The sequence below is a fragment of the Somniosus microcephalus genome, chromosome 14, assembly GCF_052327205.1.
Source record: "Somniosus microcephalus isolate GS21.2 chromosome 14, FLI_Smic_1.0, whole genome shotgun sequence".
Lineage (NCBI taxonomy): Eukaryota > Metazoa > Chordata > Chondrichthyes > Squaliformes > Somniosidae > Somniosus > Somniosus microcephalus.
The window spans coordinates 7,420,629-7,436,442 of NC_141000.1; the positions used below are offsets into that span (position 1 = coordinate 7,420,629).

At 45.7% G+C, this 15,814-nt stretch overlaps 1 protein-coding gene across 3 annotated transcripts in view; it reads left to right on the top strand.

The window, feature by feature from the left end:
• The window catches only part of tiam1a (TIAM Rac1 associated GEF 1a), a 358,747-nt gene that overhangs the window by 17,532 nt on the left and 325,401 nt on the right, over positions 1-15,814 (top strand). The window lies entirely within an intron of this gene.

The window sequence follows — 15,814 nt, forward strand, 5'->3', positions numbered from 1 at the left end:
CAGCTATTCTGTGTTCTGGCAGCATTTCCTCTTGCTGTTGCTGCTGCACCAAAGGCTGGAACCAAGAGGTAGTTTTCAAGAAGGGCTCTAGCGGAGGGGAGGGAGGTTTGAGAGGCCGAGGCATTTGGATGGGAATTGCAGAAAATGGGACCTTGCCGACTGAAGGCACAGCTGCCAGTCGTAGGGTGAAGGGAAGACAGAATGCAGCAGAGAACAGAATCAGAGGAACCGAAAGTTTGCAAGGTTAGAGGAGGTCAAGAAGGAAGGGTGGGGCAAAACCACGGAGTGATTTAAAGACGAGGACAAGGTTTTTAAAATTTAAAGATGTTGGTGATTTGGGAGCCACTATAAGTCAGCAAGGATGGAAGTGGATGGGCGAGCGGGATTTACATAGATACATAGATACATAGAAGATAGGAGCAGGAGTAGGCCATTCGGCCCTTCGTGCCTGCTCCGCCATTTAATGAGATCATGGCTGATCCTTTAATTCAGTATCCCGTCCCCGCCTTCTCTCCGTAACCCTTAACCCCTTTTGCCCGTAGAAATATATCTAATTCCCTCTTAAATATATTTAATGAGCTGGCGTACACTGCCCTCTGTGGCAATGAGTTCCACAGGTTCACCACTCTCTGAGTGAAGAAATTCCCCCTCATCTCTGTCCTAAATGGTTTAGCCCTTATCCTTAAATTATGTCCTCTAGTTCTGTTCTCACCCGCCAAGGGAAACATTCCTTCTGCATCCAGTCTGTCTAGACCTGTCAGAATTTTATACACTTCTATGAGGTCCCCTCTCAATCTTCTAAACTCCAGTGTGTACATCCCTAAACTACATAGTCTCTCCTCATAGGTCATTCCCGCCATTCCTGGTATCAGCCTGGTGAATCGCCGCTGCACCCCCTCCATGGCAAGAACATCCTTCCTCAGATGAGGCGACCAAAACTGTACACAGTACTCGAGGTGTGGTCTCACCAGTGCCCTGTACAGCTGCAGCAAGGTATCCCTGTTCCTGTATTCTAACCCTTTTGCTATGAAGGCCAGCATACCGTTTGCCTTCTTGACCGCCTGTTGCACCTGCATGCTCGCCTTCAGTGACTGGTGTACAAGAACACCCAGGTCTCTCTGTACTTCCCCCTCTCCCAATCTATTGCCATTTAAATAATAATTTGCCCTCCCGTTCCTGCACCCAAGGTGGATAACTTCGCACTTGTCCACATTATAGTGCATCTGCCATTTATCCGCCCAATCGCCCAGTCTGTCCAAATCGCTCTGGAGCTTCCTGGTCTCTTCCTCTGAGCCCACCCCACCTCCTAGTTTAGTGTCGTCTGCAAATTTGGAAATGCTGCATCCGACTCCCTGATCCAGGTCATTAATGTAAATTGTGAACAGCTGGGGGCCCAGGACAGATCCCTGTGGTACCCCACTTGTTACTGCCTGCCATTCAGAAAATGAGCCGTTTATTCCAACTCTCTGTTTTCTATCTGACAGCCAGTTCCCTATCCACGCCAAAACTTTCCCCTTTATCCCATGAGCCTCAATTTTCCATGCTAATCTTTTATGTGGGACCTTATCGAAGGCCTTTTGGAAGTCCAGGTACACCACATCTACTGGCTCTCCCCCATCTATTCTACCAGTTACTCCCTCAAAAAATTCCAATAGATTAGTCAAGCACGATTTACCCTTTGTAAATCCATGTTGACTCTGTCCTATCCTGTCCCCATTTGCTAAGTGCTCCGCTATTTCATCCTTAATGATGGACTCCAGCATTTTGCCCACAACTGATGTAAGGCTTACAGGTCTGTAATTACCTGTTTTTTCCCTACCCCCCTTTTTGAATAGTGGGGTAACGTTAGCTACCCTCCAATCCATCGGCACTGTTCCCGAGTCTAATGAATTCTGAAAAATCATCCTTAGTGCATCCGCTATCTCTAGGAGATAGGATGCAATTAGCAGAGATTTGGACTAATTGCAGGTTATGGAGGGAGGAGGATGGAAGGCCAGCAGGAAAAGCATTGAAGTTAAGTCCGAAGGTGACAGAAGCACGAATGATGGTTTCAGTGGCAGATGGGCCAAGGTAGAAGTGGAGGCTAGAGATGTAAGTAGCTAGTTTTTGTGATTGAGAAGATCTGGGGGCAGAAACAGTTTGGGGTCGAACATGGCTCTGGGGTTGTGAACAGTCTGGCTATGGCTATGACAGTGGCCAGGGAGGTTGATAGTGGTGAGGGAGTTTGTGTCAGAGTCTGAAGACAATGGTTTCTGTCATCCCAATATTTAGCAGGAGGAAGTTAAGCCTTGTCCAAGACTGGATGTCACACAAGTAGTCTAATGCAACAGAGGCAATGGAGGGATTGTGGTTGATGGTGGGGTGGTGTATCTGGGTGTTATCAACATTCATGTGGAAATGTACCGGGTATCCATGGATGATGTCACCAAGGGGCAGCATATAGATGAGGAACTGGGATCCCAAACATGACAACCCTCCTTTGGTGCACTTCTTGCACAAGCACCTCCAAAGCAGTTCTCTTGCAGTTCCCTGTTTGAATCTCTCTAACCTGCTTTCCGCCCCCAGCAAACCATCCTTAAATCATGAACAATATTCAGTGACTGTGACCATGGTGCATTATCCTTCCTAGTCCTCTCTGCAGCTTTTGCTTTTTAGCACACTGTCCTCCTCAATGCCTTTCCTCCACTGACGATCTCAGTGGGAACTGCCCTCAGTTAGTTCTCCTCCTACCTCTCCATTCATACCCAGAGCATCTCTACCAATGACATCTCTTCTCAAGCCCACACGGAAGCCCCATCCAATCTGCTTGGCACGAGGTAGCAAACAGTCAGTCCTGTATCCAACAGGCAAATGATATGGAGACAAATGAAGAAAAATTTTGACTGAGGAAGTCTGCCAAAATAAGGCTAGCTAATAATTTGCTCCTCTCCTTGGTGATAGTGAAATACTGGCTTCCTCTTGCCTTTTTAAACCATCACTGAGGCTGTATGATCAGCCTTCATAAATCAGCAATTTCCAGGCTTCACATAAGCAGCGGGGGACACTTTATTACTGCCATTTCAAACTGGTTGACCACACCATCCTTCTCCACCGTCGTCCAGCTGGATGGGACTGCACTCGCCTGGTTCCATTTTTATCTCTATCTAATCGTAGCCAGAGAATCACCTGCAACGGCTTCTCTTCCCAATCCCGCACCATTACCTCTGGTGTCCCCCAAGGATCTATCCTTGGCCCCCTCCCATTTCTCATCTACATGCTGTCTCTCGGCAACATCATCCGAAAACACAGCGTCAGTTTCCACATGTACGCTGACGGCACCTAGCGCTACCTCACCACCACCACCACCTCTCTCAACCCCTCCACTGTCTCTAAATGGTCAGACTGCTTGTCCGACATCCAGTACTGGATGAGCCGAAATTTCCTCCAACTAAATATTGGGAAGACCAAAGCCATTGGGCTAGAAATTCAGTAGGCTTTGTGCCCAGTTTTCGCCCAAAGAGGGCTTTTGCGCCACTTGCTGAGATTGCGCCGATATTCAGCGCTGCGGTAATGGCGGCGTTAGCCAGTAGCGCTGCGCCGCCACCGATGACGTCATCGGTGTGCGCAGTGCCCCGCTACCGCCCCGACCGCCATATTTAGTTGCGGCCGCCTCTTCTGCAGCGGCCGCAAACAGCGATCAGAAAACGGGGCCGTCCTGTAGCCTTAGTGGGGTGAGTTAAGGCGGAGGTGCGGCCGGCCGCTTTTTCGGCGGCCGCCTGCCCGCACCTCCTTCCCCGGCCTCCTCCACCACCCCCCCCCCCCCCCCCCCGCGGCATTGCCGGCTGTTTTCCGGGAGCCCGGCACTTCTCCGTGGTGCCGGGCTCATTTGCCGGCACTAGCGAGCGGCGATCTCGCTGTTGCAGGCACCTCCCCCTTAAGAGAGGGAGGAAGGCCTGCAGTTCCGCAGCCTGCCGCTCCGCAGCGGGTGGCGCTGCGGCACCTAGCACGCCGAAATTCAGTTTCAGCGCCCCAAGTGGGGGTGGCCACACCCTTGAATAGCGGCCGGCTTCGACTTGGGGCGCTGAAACTGAATTTCCGGCGGGCGCAAGTGGCTCCGCGCGCAGCGGTAACTTCTGGCCGCAAGCGAGCTGGCGGGCCCATACTGAATTTCTAGGCCATTGTCTTTGGTCCCCGGCACAAACTCCATTCCCTAACAACGACTCCATCCCTCTCCCTGACAACTGTCTGAGGCTGAACCAGACTGTTCGCAACCTTGGTGTCACATTTGACCCAAGATGAGCTTCCGACCACATATCCGTGCCATCACTAGGATCACCTATTCCCGACTCCGCCCTTACCTCAGTTCATCTGATGCATGCCTTTGTTACCTCTAGAATTGACTATTCCAACGCACTCCTGGCTGGCCTCCCATGTTCTACCCTCCGTAAACTTGAGGTCATCCAAAACTTAGCTGCCTGTGTCCTAACTCACACCATGTCCCGTTCACCCATTACCCCTGTGCTCGCTGATCTACATTGGCTCCCAGTTAAGCAACACTGCGATTTAAAAATTCTCATCCTTGTTTTCAAATCCTTCCATGGCCTTGCCCCTCCCTATCTCTGTAATTTCCTCCAGCCCCACAACCCTCTGAGATATCTGTGCTTTTCTAATTCTGGCCTCGAGCATCCCTGATTTTAATCGCTCCACCATTGGTGGCCGTGCCTTCAGCTGCCAAGACCCTAAGCTCTGGAATTCCCTCCCTAAACCTCTCCGCCCCTCTACCTCTCTTTCCTCCTTTAAGATGCTCCTGAAAACCTACCTGTTTCATCCGCCCTAATATCTCCTTATGTGACTTATTTTCAAATTTAGTTTTATAACTCTCCTGTGAAGCACCTTGGGATGTTTTACTACGTTAAAGGCGCTATATAAATACAAGTTGTTGCTGTTGGAGGAACTGTTATCACATAATTTAAAAAGATGGGCCTGTAAACATATATATGTGTGTAACATACGGGCAATCTGAGTGCATTCCCTGTGAGAACACTGGGGAATTGTCTTCACTATTTTCAGTATGATTTGCATTGTTTTACATATTGAAATGAGCACTGTAGGCCGGTTGGAATACAATACAGTGTATAATGGGTAGAGATCTGGCACGAGTGATCTCTGCCCGATTTCCCAGCCCCAGTTGTCTATTCCGTGGTACCACCACCAGCCATAGGAATGGAAAATGTATACAGTACTATGCTTGCTTGGCTTCTTGGCTTCTTAACTTCTTTTACACTTTTGCCAATATAAACCTTTAAATGCTTACTTTATAAACTAAATGCCTCTTGGAAATTGATTACAGTATTTATTCCATTTATGTTGCTGACCAGTAGAGCTGATTCTGCAAATGTCTTGGAACCTTCAAATGAATTAATTCTCACTTATAAATACTATATTTAGCATTGCATCATAGTGTCCTTCATATCTCTCATGACTATTGGTTGCAAAATTAAAAATTATAATGTCGATCTTCATTGCTCACGGAGTTTTAGAATTGCGGTATTTAAAAAAACAAGTTAGCAGAACTGAAGTTATCGAAGAAAAGGAGGAGAAGTGCGTCTATCTTGGAAAAAGGAAAGAAAGAACTTGCATTTATTTAGCGCATTTCACGTTCTCGGGACGACCCAAAGTGCTTCACAACCAATGAACTACTTCTGAAGTGTGGTCACTATTGTAATGCACGCAAACACGGCAGCCAATTTGTGCACAGCAGGGAAATAAATGGCGGTATAATCTGTTTTAGTGGTACTGGTTGAGGGATAAATGTTGACCAGAACAGCAGGAGAACTCCCTGCTCCTTCTCAAATAGTGCCGTAGGATCTTTTACATCCATCTGAGCGGACAGATGGGGCCTCGGTTTAACGTACCATCTGAAAGACAGCACCTCCAACAGTGCAGCACTCCTTCAGTACTGCACAGAAGTGTTAGCCTAGATTCTGTGTTCAAGCCTCTGTGGTGAGGCTTGTACCCACGACTTTCTGACTCGGGTGTGAGTGCATGCTACTACTGGGCGAAGGTTGACACCCTAAAGACAAGAGGCCACCCTTTAGGTTAGGACTTAGATTCTTCAATGTCGGAGCTATAGGGTTGTTGTATATGGTGGCCCTATTTATCAAACATCAGGTATAAAAAGAGTTATTAAAATTGCTAATGTCAAGTCACAATTATATGGAGAAAATAACTTTAGTACTTAGTAAAAAGGACAATATCCAGGGATGTCAATGTTGAGTTGAAGTGCAATCTGAGTAATTTAGAATCTATGCCTAACCACCATACAGTATTTCATTCTTGATTATTTTAATAGTGTTTAAAAGGAAAAAAATTATAATCTGAGACCACAGCAGCAATTTGGAAGAGACAGTTTACAATAGTAAATTGAGCAGAATTTATATAGTCTTTTTCTAACTTATAATTTTGCAGAGTTCATCTGTATTTTCAGACCTTGTGTAAAACAGTTGAATGATACCATCTCTTTGACTTTACCTTGTTCAGTTTTTTTTAAAAAGGGAGAACGAGGTTATTAAAGTCGAGTGTGCTCTGGACCAGGTTCAGGCAGTCGGTATCCGTGAAAACACCAGGTCAGCAGATTGGAGACGCAGCATCCTGTGGAGGAAAGGTTTGATGGTTGGGTTGGCTGCAGATCGGGTGCAATGAAGAAAGCCGACAGGGGAGAACCTGGCGGCCGATGAATGGATGGAAAGCAGGCGGAAAACCAGAATCTGAGAGGAGAAGCCATAGGCTGTGGGAATTACAGTTTGGGTTGCGCAGCAAATGTAAAAAAGATTTTGGGGGTCTTGGAGCTTGGAGCAGAGTAAGACTTTAGAAAAGTTGATTTTTAAAATATTTTAAAGTTGTAGTACTTAGTTGCTCCGTGGCTCACAGAGGGGAAAAGCAAAAAGGATGACAATGATAAGCTTGAGAACCTGCATACAGACTCCAACCAGTTTTTCCCCGGTAGTTGAACTGGAGACGTAGCAGAGTTTTGTGACAGCCAAAACATTATCCTAAGCTGATAAGTCCTATTATGGCACCAGCTAGTAAACATCACAGGCAATTATAAATGTAGAATGTAGGTGTGGACACATTTAACATTGAAACATAGAAAAATAGGAGCAGGAGTAGGCCATTCGGCCCTTCGAGCCTGCTCCGCCATTCAATATGATCATGGCTGATCCTCTATCTCAATACCATATTCCTGCTCTCTCCCCATACCCCTTGATGCTTTTTGTGTCTAGAAATCTATCTATCTCCTTCTTAAATATAGTCAGTGACTTGGCCTCCACAGCCTTCTGTGGTAGAGAATTCCACAGGTTCACCACCCTCTGAGTGAAGAAATTTCTCCTCATCTCAGTCCTAATGTCCTACCCTGTATCCTGAGACTGTGACCCCTCATTCTAGACCCCCCAGCCAGGGGAAACTTCTTCCCTGCATCCAGTCTGTCTAGCCCTGTCAGAATTTTATACGTTTCATAGGAATTGTTTAGATAACAGTTCAAAGCTCCCTAGGAACTGTTTAGATAAGAGAAGACATGACAGACGTACTAATTTTAATGTATGGATTATGTACAGGTGAGCCACTTTATTTAGAAAATGTAACAGCGAACATTTATGGCTATCTGTTAAATATTATTGCTGGTCCACCATACCAGGCTCAGTAGCCTTTCCAGTTTACCTGGTTGAGACACTAGTCTGTTAGCACTGCCTGTTTTAAGGCTGTAGTAATAATGGTTAGTCTTCGCAGTCTGTGCTGAGGAAAAACCTAGGACTGACCAAATGGCATCAGTGGTGTTGGAGCGCAGAGACTCTCCCTGGGAGGTGATCTAACTGGGTGCGGTCAGTGGCAAATATAAACTGTTGCTGGTGGTGACACTTGGATCTTTGGTCTGACCACACATGGACTTACCTGTCAGCCCATATGTAAAGATCAATTCTGCACTTTGCAATTGATGGACTGTATGGGCATTCTCCAACCTCGGGGTGGTATCCAGTCAGGCTGTCAAAGTCACAAGTGTGACTGCCTAACTGTGCAAGCATGGAATTTGCAGATATGCAGTTATCTGTTGTTGAATCTGCCCTTGCAGTCTAAATTGTAGCAGTGCTGTAATATAACCTAGATACTTGTGTTTCTTATCCAACTCTGTTCATACTTTGATGTGTGGGTGCCAGGGGGCAGAGAGATAAAGAAAGAGATTTCTAAGAGTCAGGAAATTGGGTAGGGGAGAGAAATGGGGAAGGTAAATAAGTAGTAAGATGTTTATAAATGGTATGTATTTTAATTAAACTGTGCTTGTGGCCATTATTTGTATTGGAATATTGAAATGGCTAAGTTCTGAACATGCCACCACACCAAAATTTTAACACAGAAGGCGCTACTTTATAGTATACAGTAAAACTAGCGCATATATACCATAAAATATAACCGGTTTTATTTCTTTCAGCTAGTTTATATTTTAAAAAGCTCAATGCCAGTTACATTACTGTACTAGGGGCATGGTCAAAATACATTGATTTGAATACTTTTTGTAAATGTAGCACTCTGGTGCAAATAAAGTATTGCTGAGACAGCTAAAGAGAAGTTTAAAGGGCTTTAATCTCTAATTGGAAGCTTGCAGAATAAAGAGTTAAGAGTTTTACAATGTTTTTAACTTTTTGATTGGTGCTATTTTTCCCATGGCATTCACAAGGCTGACGACATTTACCTGGTCGAAAAACTAGTTTCAGTGAAACCACTGAGGTGTGCCTGGTTTCTGTCATCTTTGTAACAGGAGAGGGTGTGACCTGTTTCTGTGAATCAGGATATTGAAATCATTTATATATTGATAAAATTCCTTACAGTGACATGTCTTGGAATCTTCTGGAACCTTTGGGAGTAATTACAGCGCAAGAGTGGCATTGCACCGGGTTTTTCCAAGGAAATTTATGCGTACTGGTTTTACACCGAAACAAGTTCACGCAAATTTCCTCGATTATTTGTGTCCCTTATGAGACACGTCCGGTAAAACCCTCTGCCGGTCCTTTACATAGCTCTGCTGCCCCCCCCCCCCCCCATGCAAAAGACCAGCTCACGCGAGTTACCTACATTTACGCCAGTAATGCACTGGCGTAGATTTGTACCCAGAAATTAAGCGCGGCCTGAAGTCACCTGATGTTACTGTAACTGAGATTTCTGGAATTTGATAATTTTTTTTCTACAGAGAGCTGTACTATACTTAAATGGTCTTCCCAATGGGCATACCTTTGTTCACCACAATAATGGGAGAGGAGGAGCAGAGACATGAGGCTCTGAGATTGGCAGAAGACAGCAATCCACTCGCTGTTACCCCTAGTAGTGGTGCTGCATTTGCGCTTGTTTTATTCCGGTTTTTACGTTCCTGCGTAGGCCAATGAGCTCTGCAGGAGAGCTCAGTGTAAGTTCTTGCTGGCAAGCTGGGCATAGAAACTGGTGTCAATTTTGGCTTAATTTCCGCATAAATGCGATCCAAGAAATGTCGGGTCAATATGGGCAAAGTACAAGACAGTGAAAAACCTTCTAAGATTATCTTTCAATAAGATTAGTTGTCAGGATATGTATTTTTGTGTTAAAGGTGAATTAAAACTGGTGTGCAAGCTGCACCTGCAGCCCAGTAAAGCATTGCTTGTGATGGTACATCAGTTGATTATACAGGAAACTTTCTGGTATCCGGCACTGACGGGACTGAGCTGGTGCCGTACCATCAAAACTGCCGTAGAAACCAGCGCTAATGTTAAAACATACGGAGCTTTTGAGCGCCGTGTGAATCAACAAACCCTGTTGCTTCAGCTTCAAAATAGTCGGCCGCAGCTTAAAAGCGTCTCTGTAGCTAAGCAACAGCTTCAGCTAGACCTTGCAGAGCCTGACTGGAAAAAAAAAGCAACGAGAAGTAAAAAAACTTATAGGAAACGGCTCCTGAATTTTGCTGGTAGATAGAGCTTTCCGGACATTTAACCTCTGGTTAAACGAAAGTTTCCTGTACCATGTGTTATAATTTGAAAAGTCAACACTAAAATATTATTTTAAAACAAAGAAAAATTAAGGGAAATTGATGGCTAGCAGCATGTTTGAGCAGCAATGTTTAATGCCACAGGTTAGCCACACACGCATTTGATTTTCCTCTGCTCCATGGGTTCTCATTCTGAGCCATAATGTAGCAAAGAGGAGCAAAGTGCATTTTGGGCACCATCCCACTACACCGAGGGAGGCTAGATTCCTCATTCAACCGGTCTTATCTGTTTCCTGACAGCCTACCCACTCAGCCTTATCGTCCACTGGTAAGGGGAGAAAGTGCGGGGTGGGAAGAAGGAGTAGATAACTTCGTCCCAAAAAAGGTGGGTGTGATTGGACATAGAATGTTATGTACAATTACAGGAAACTCTCTTTTAACCGGCACCTAAATATCCGGAAATCTCTCTTAACCGGCAAAATTCAGGAGTAGGTTCAGGTAAGTTTTACTGTATATTTGTGGTCGTGCAACCGGGGTTCCTGGATCTGTGGCCGTGTAACCGGGGTTCCTGGATCTGTGGCCGTGTAACCGGGGTTCCTGAATCTGTGGCCGTGTAACCGGGGTTCCTGGATCTGTGGCCGTGTAACCGGGGTTCCTGAATCTGTGGCCGTGTAACCGGGGTTCCTGCGCCTGTGGCCGTGTAACCGGGGTTCCTGCGCCTGTGGCCGTGTAACCGGGGTTCCTGCACCTGTGGCCGTGTAACTGGGGTTCCTGCACCTGTGGCCGTGTAACCGGGGTTCCTGCACCTGTGGCCGTGCAACCGGGGTTCCTGCACCTGTGGTCGTGTAACCGGGGTTCCTGCACCTGTGGTCGTGTAACCGGGGTTCCTGCACCTGTGGCCGTGTAACCGGGGTTCCTGCACCTGTGGCCGTGTAACCGGGGTTCCTGAATCTGTGGCCGTGTAACCGGGGTTCCTGCACCTGTGGCCGTGTAACCGGGGTTCCTGCACCTGTGGCCGTGTAACCGGGGTTCCTGGATCTGTGGCCGTGTAACCGGGGTTCCTGCACCTGTGGCCATGCAACAGGGACTCCTGGATCTGTGGTCGTGTAACCGGGACTCCTGCACAAGTGGTGCCGTGTAACCGGGGCTCCTGCGGCCGTGTACGGGGCTCTCATACCTTGGTAAGTATACCTCTCTCTAATCCGGACTTTTTGATCAACTGGCACCACGCCGGTCCCGTTGGTGCCGGATAAAAAAGAGTTTCCTGTATTATAGTGTCTTAGTAGTTATGCATGATTTATGCTTTTTTTAAAAATTGTTGTCGGGGTGTGGGGGTTTATGCGGCAGGAGTTTAAGGAAATCAGTTGGTTTACGGCTCAGTTTCAGAATATTCACGGATGCTTGTGGAATTAACACGAGAATGTTTCTTGTCTATTGGCAATTTTCTGTCCAAAAGCTTGTTTCTCTTTTTACATTCAGCATACTATTGAATTCCTAGTAAAGGAAAAAACTCCATTAAAAATCCTATCTGGTGAGAATATAAATTGAACAAAGCAATCTCTGCTATAAAGCACTTACACAGCAACAATCCAAATTTACACTTTTTCTGGTTTTGGGTCCAGTGACCTTAATTTAGTAGTGCCTACAACTTGTGTCCTTGGAACGTTTAGTTTTGTGCAGCTTTCACTCCTCACCCTTGATCTTTATATAAGAATATAAGAACATAAGAAATAGGAGCAGGAGTCGGCCACTTGGCCCCTCGAGCCTGCTCCGCCATTCAATAAGATCATGGCTGATCTCGGGCTCAAAGCCACTTCCCCGCCCGCCCGCTCCCCATAACTCTTCACTCCCTTATCTTGCAAAAATGTGTCTATCTCCACCTTCAATGTATTTAATGACCCAGCCATGTACTGCATAAGTCTGTAATTGAGCCCTGTCTTTTATATTTATAATAATAGGTGTAATTTTACTGTGCATTTACCTATTTGCCTTTCAGCAAAAAAAATATATACACACACTTGGATCACCTGGATCGACTTGTTTGGGTGGATGTAACAATTCTTTCTGTGCATACCTTCATAACCACAGTCGATGCCACTCCTTTGTCACCCTGCCAAATGATGTCCATGAGTGACATGGGAACGCTACCTCTTTCATTTCTTCCCACAAACCGAGATAAAACTGTCAAAACTTACCTTTAGAGAAGGCCAAAATGCAAATGTCAGTGATGTCATTAAAGACTGTGATTTTGATTTTCTTTATTGGTTCACTGGAATGATACTGGGGCTGGAAGGGTTAAATTACGAGAACAGGTTGCATAAACTTGGCTTGTATTCTCTTGAGTTTAGAAGATTGAAGTGTTTAAAATGATTAAGTGATTCGATAGGGTAGTTACAGAGAAACTCTTTTCGCTCTTGGGGGAATCCAAAACAAGGGGGCACAATCTTAAAATGAGAGCTTTGGCTATTTAGAAGTGAAACCAGGAAGCACTTTTTCCACATAAAAGGTAGTGGAAATCAGGAACCTTACTCCAAAAGGCTTTGGATGCTGGGTTAATTGAATTTTTTATGGCTGAAATTGATAAGATTTTTGTTAGCTAAGGGTATCAGTGATATGGATTAAAGGCGGTAAATGGAGTTATGGTACTGTACGGTACAGCCATAATCTGATTGAATGGCAGAACAGGCTCAAAGGGCTGAATGACCTACTCCTGCTCCTGTGTTTCTATGAAAGTGCAATGTTTTCGAATTTTAGCCATGAGGCTAATTCTACTTCACTGATTATCAGGTAGGATTGACTTTGTACAATTTTTTGGAAGTAGAATTTTTTGTTTCATTAAGTTCAGACTCTTCACGTTTTATTATTTTGTTCAGGCGATTGAGCAGCTGCTGCAGCGAAACAAGATAACTTCTCCCAGCAGTAATGCTCCTTTAGTTGACATTTGAAAGTTAGATGAAAAATTGACTTGGCCATATCTGTCATGAAACAATCTTCTACATCTTGGCTAGCTGAAAATATTGCCATAGAGGTTGTTTCCAGTCCAGTTCCAAAAAGAAGGCAAGGAGCCCCGTGATGAAGACATTACTGTTACAGGTAGACTATCCTTTATTCGAAAACCTTGGGACCAGCTGTGTTTCGGTTTTCGGAATTTTTTGGATTTCGGAAGGTTTTGACAACAAACACTGTTGCTTAGCAACAGCTTGTAAACACTCGGGCCCTGCCTTGGAAGCGTCTCTGAAGCTGTTGCTAAGCTACAGAGACTCTTTCCACAGCCTGACTGTTTAAAAAAAAATGCTAGGGGAAGAAAAAAAACCGAACAAAACGGCTGCTGATTTCTGCCGTTAGATCGAGGTTTCCGGCTCCCCCTGCTCCGTATCTGAATTCCTTGACTTAGTGGGGGTCTGGGGCTCGACTGCCGCCGCCAGTTGTGGGAAAGCCGGATATCGGCTGACTCCTACACTAAGCTGGCCCGCAAATCAGGTCGGGGGGGGGGGGGGAAGAAAAGACGATCGGACGGGCCGCTGCAGCTATCGGACGGGCCGCTGTATTGTTGGGTTCACTCTCCCGGTACCTCCTTCACACTGCCCGGCTCGGCCTGCAATCTCCTACCCAGGAGGGAACTCTGACCCTCTGCCCTGCTCACAGGGAAAGGCAGAGCTCCCGGACCACTCCTGTCATGTTTGGCGCCACTCGGGTCATGTCGTGCGCACGACTTACGCTCCACGAAAAAACTTTAGGTTTTTGGAGGTTTTCAGTTTTCGGAAGTGCGGATAAAGGATAGTCTACCTGTAATTTGGTCATCAGCACAGAGTCCTGAAAGATTTCATTTGACTCAGGAATTTGCAGCAGTTGTTGCAAATTCTTGTGAATTTTTCAATACTAAAGCTTTGCGAGACTTGATTAGTTGTCAAATATCACCTAGGGAAATGATGAGACATATTGTTTCAATCAGAATATGGTTTTCATTTATTGCCCATATTTAGTAGTTCCATTAGAAGTGTGAAAGGCGGGGACGTAGAAGGCATGAAGAGGAAAGTGTTGGCTGTCTACCTGTGAACAGTAACGTGTCAACTCAATAAAGAAAGAATGCTTTATCAAATATGAACCCAATTTTATAAACACATCTATCATTTTCAATTTATTCTAAAATTATAATTTCAAAGTCTAGATCAGTATCCTAGTATTGTAAATAGATAAAATGAATATCATACTGAAACGTGTGTCTTAACTCCAAGCCCAAAGAATTTTGTTAGGGTGATGTTTGTTTGTGGAAATTGAGCACTTAGTTTTTTTTTAAAAAATGTGCATGCTTTGTTTTGTATTTTTACATTTTGGAAGCACCTTGGTACATTAGTGAGTTCTGTTGTGTATGAAAATTGATCTCGTATTGGCAGCACACAAACCATGGTTTGTTAATTAATGGTTTTGCATCAAGTTCAAGGCTAGTAATATTCAATGGGATCATTTATAATTTTAATATTCGTTGAGTGTACCATGGTTGATGGATAACCCAAAAGCCTCCAGACTACTTTAGATCTTGTTCTATTATTTAAACTACTTGGTAACACAAAAACAAATTTCCCAGGGCACAAGGTAAAATTCAATACAGTTTTATACAGGGACCAGGGCAAAAATGCAATTATATTGAAGTTTGATGCATCAAAGCGCCACTAAATGTTTGTAGTAAAGTAACAGCTATCAAAATGACAATTAGGGAACAATTTGTAGGCTCTCGACATAATTTTTTCATAGTGTTTAATTTTTGTATCTGCAGTACCTGTATTTAAATTCCTGGGCCTAGAAATTGGGTATAGCCCCGCCAGCACATTTGCGCCGAAAATTTTGCGCCCGCCGCGGAGCCAGTTGTGCCCGCCCCATATTCACTTTCAGCGCCCCAAAGCGGAACCGGGCGCTGGTACAGGGTGTGTCCGCCCCGCTTGGGGCACTGAAAGTGAATTTCAGCGCTCCCGGTCCCGCTGCGCCACCCGATGCGGTGCGGCAGGCTGCTGTACTGCAGGCCTCCCCCTTCTCTTAAGGGGGAGGTGCCTACAACGGCCGGAGCCCCGATTGCAAGTGCCGGCAAAAGAGCCCGGCACAACGGAGAAGTGCCGGGCTCCACGGAAACCAGCCGGCAATGCCGCGGGGGGGGGGGGGGGGGTGGAGGAGGCCGGGGAAGGAGGTGCGGGCAGGCGGCCGCACCGCACCTCTACCTTAACTTGCGCTGCTAAGGCTGCAGTAAGGACCCGGTCTCCCGATGTTGTTAGCGCCCGCCACGGAAGAGGCGGCCGCTACTGAAGATGGGGATCGGCGTGGTTTCGGGCGGTACCGGGGCACTGCGCACACCGATGACGTCATCGGTGCCGGCGCAGCGCTACCGGCTAACGCCGATGTTAGGGCCCACCTAATTTCGGGCGCGACGCAACTTCCGGCGCAACCCACTCTTTCGCCCCTAATTGGGCGCAAACGCAACTGAATTTCTAGGCCCTGTTGTATACGCGTTTCTAACTGTGTTGTGGAAAACATTCTGGGAAAAGACGAATCGAATTGGCAATTTCCCATTTAATCATTTTATACAATGTTTTTTGAAGCAGTGTAGAAATTGGGTTAGCTGTTTGGTGTAGCCTGCCTCTTCTAATCCAGCTGCAACACAACACTCCAACAGCTGGACTCGCTTATTGTTCCAATTATGACAACGTATTTACTTAAACATTAGAATTTTAACTGTAAGGCAGATTTTGTTAGACTTCTATGGACACATTTGCCTATTTAATAAATAATGTTTTATTCATGCTTCCAGTGATCCACATGAATAATAAGGATAACCATGCT